Source organism: Saccostrea cucullata, unplaced genomic scaffold (genome assembly GCF_032062105.1).
Source record: "Saccostrea cucullata isolate Sc308-1 unplaced genomic scaffold, CSIRO_AGI_Scuc_v1 ctg7768, whole genome shotgun sequence".
Taxonomy (NCBI): Eukaryota; Metazoa; Mollusca; class Bivalvia; order Ostreida; family Ostreidae; genus Saccostrea; species Saccostrea cuccullata.
The window spans coordinates 32,262-35,607 of NW_026932383.1; positions in this window are offsets into that span (position 1 = coordinate 32,262).

Sequence of the window (3,346 nt, forward strand, 5' to 3'; positions counted from 1 at the left end):
TGACAGTCACACCGTTCAATTGTTCACAGACAGTGCTAGGGGAGAGCGGGGTGGATTTGGGATATAATTTGGTGGCAGGTGGGCTGGGGGTCAATGGCCACAACACTGGGGTTCATTTTTGGAACTGTTCCCTGTGCTGGTGGCTCTTACACTTTATAACAAAGACCTACAAAACACTAGACTTCTTTTTCACATTGACAACATGTCAGTGGCACATTATTAACAACTCTACCAGCAAGTCAGATAGAGTTATGAACATTGTACGCAAACTGGTACTCATTACACTACAATACAACATACAAATTAAAGCTTCATATATCCCTACTAAAGCAAACTCAATTGCTGATGCAATATCTCGTTCACAGTGGGCCCGGTTCCGACACCTCGCACCAGAAGCAGATTTCTTCCCCACACCAGTTCCAAACCATGTATGGGATATCTAGAAGAAGAGGCATCAAGGCTTTTAAATGACTCTTTATCTGCCAACACACAAAAAGCATACAACACAGCACTTGAGCATTTTCAAGGATTTCGTACACAATATGGGTTAGATCAATCCTGGCCAATCTCGGTAGATCAGCTTTTACACTACATAGCCTTTTTGTCCCTCCAAAAGTATTCATACCGAACAGTTTGTTTGTACTTAAGTGCCATTTCTCATCATCACAAAATTAACGGTCACAACGACACAACTAAAGTATATGTAGTATCAAAAACACTTGAAGGCCTACGTCGATCAGCCGGAGTAAACAAAGATTTACGAATTCCCATCTCCTTAAACATTTTCATCAAAATTATTCAGACCCTTCCGGCTGTGTGTCGATCTCCTTATGAAGCTTCACTTTTTGCTGCATCCTTCTGTTTAGCTTATTTTGGTTTATTGAGAGTAAGCGAAGTTCTGTGCATTCAGCTCTGTGATTTACATTTTGTTTCAACAGATCATCTCACAGTTAAAATCCAAAAGTCTAAAACTGATCAGATAGGTCTCTCAACTTTAGTCAAATTAACCAATCAACCTGACTATAAGATCCGCCCTGTTAATCAGATCAGAGAATTTATCAAATCTAGGTCAAGCAACTGCAACTTGTTGCTTGTGCATGTGAACAACAAACCCATTACACGTTTTCAATTTCAATCAGTTTTGCAAAAAGCACTCAATTTCTTGCAGGTCCCGGGTCATTATAGGTCACATAGCTTTCGCATAGGTATGGCCACCGAATTGGCAAAACAAGGGGTATCAATCAACCAGATCAAAGCACAAGGGAGATGGAATTCAAATGCTTATCAAACCTACATTCGTACAGATTTTTAAGGTCTCAGCTAGGAAGAACTTTAAAATCATTAACAATTGTACAATTATAATTCAGTATGTTTCAATTTTTGATATGCTTTAAACAATTAGTCCTTTCTAATTTCAACAAAGCTTTCCAGGTGTGTCCATCTGGATAATTGGATCCTCAATACCATACTGGGCAGGAGTAGCAGCAGAACATAGGCCTGGGGGTACTAATTTGAACTTGCCAGCTTCAATAACTTGGAATGGTGTAAGGGGACTTCAGTGGCATCAGGTTGAACAAACCATAGCAACTATGTCTGTTAAATTTTCTCCCCCTGATTGGTTAATTTTTCATGTCGGATCAAATGATCTGACTTCTGGTGACATTACCTCAAAATCTTTCTCACATATGGCACAATGCACCTTGTACAGATATAATGCACTGTGGCCTAACACTAAGCTAGTCTGGTCATGTTTACTTCCAAGGCGTTATTGGCATTATGCACCTCTTGGGGACGGGTCAAAAATCAATAAGAAAAGGGTCAGAATAAACAAGCTAATGAAAAAAATTATGGTTAAGGAAGTACAGGGATTTGTTATTGAACATGATCATAATATCAAAGCAACAGAAATTGACCTCTATCGTACTGATGGCACACACTTATCTAATGTAGGCAACCAAATATTTTTGAATAATCTTCAAGCAGCAATGCAGTTTTTCTTGCAGAGCAACCAAAGAATTTTTCCTGCCACAAGCCAGTAAAACAGAGACTTTCTTTCCCTATGTGCAAACAGGAGTAAACACATGGATGGTTAGAGCATTAGACATTTATATTCATAGTTAAATAATTTACTTTTTATGTTAAACACAGAACATTGTTATAATTTTGTGGGGGACATTGCTAATGTCTGTGGCGTGACTGGGGAGTGCGTTGCGGTAGCTGATCACTAATTCTGCTCCAAAACCTGTTGTCTCCTTCCACCTGCTACTAAAGCAGGGGGCATGTGTTATGTTTACTATCAAGTTGGTTAAAAGAGATAGTAACAAAAGGCAGTACTTAAAGGTTAATTGTAATAGAGAGGCTCACAGCTAGTCCATTGCTGGTGCCTCATCAACCTCCCTACCTAGGGAGGGGATGCTACAGGCTGGGGCATGTTCTTTGGGGGGCAACCGTAGGGCAGTCTACTGGGTCCTCCCTTTCATGCATTATACCAGGTAGCTCTCAGGAGACGGGCGAGAAGGGCAGGCATCACTACCCTCCTCAGAACGCGGTGACTCGTTCAGGCTCTGAGCACCTATGTTCACATAGGGCTCCCGGTGGGTCCCCTATATTGGGTAGTTAAATTGGAACACTGGCCGCCTCCCCAGTTCCCCACAAAATTTTTGTATGCGACCTTTTCCACCATATTTTGATTTATTGTCTGTTTTCTTTGTCTGCATATTAAAAGTTATAAATGTGCTAGCTCTCTTATGTTGTGAATTCTGCCAACAGGCAGCTCCAGGGAGTCATAGTGTACTAGCTCAATTGATACAGTTTTGTAATTTACAGTAATCGTTTGGTGGTTTAAAGACAGTAACTATCTGAGTAATGTGTATTTTGAAAAAAGATTGAACAGTTAATTAATGTATCATTTATGGTGTAGCACAAGATAATGGTAAATCCAAGCACAGGGAATAAAACAAGTTTCAATCATGGTCAAGGCTTCATATCTAAGTGCACAGTAGTCAGCTAGTAAGGTCAATTAAAAGAAGTAGCCAAGTCTATGATTAATTTCATGTCATGCAAACAATGAAGTTTTTTAATATTCTAAATCAGTACCTTGAATATATCAGTATGTACGTTTTTAATAAGTACAATGAAAATTGAATATGTAAAAATATTTTCATTTTTTTTTCACTGCGATAAATCTTTGAAAGTTAGTTTTTGATAATTCTACCGGAATGTAAATTTTGCAAAGCTATAGCCCAGGAGGCTAGGAGGCCTAATATGCATGTAAGCGTCGTGCGACTTTGTGTTCGACGTCAGTAGGCGGCGACTATTAAAATTGACCTGCGACATGTGTAAAGGG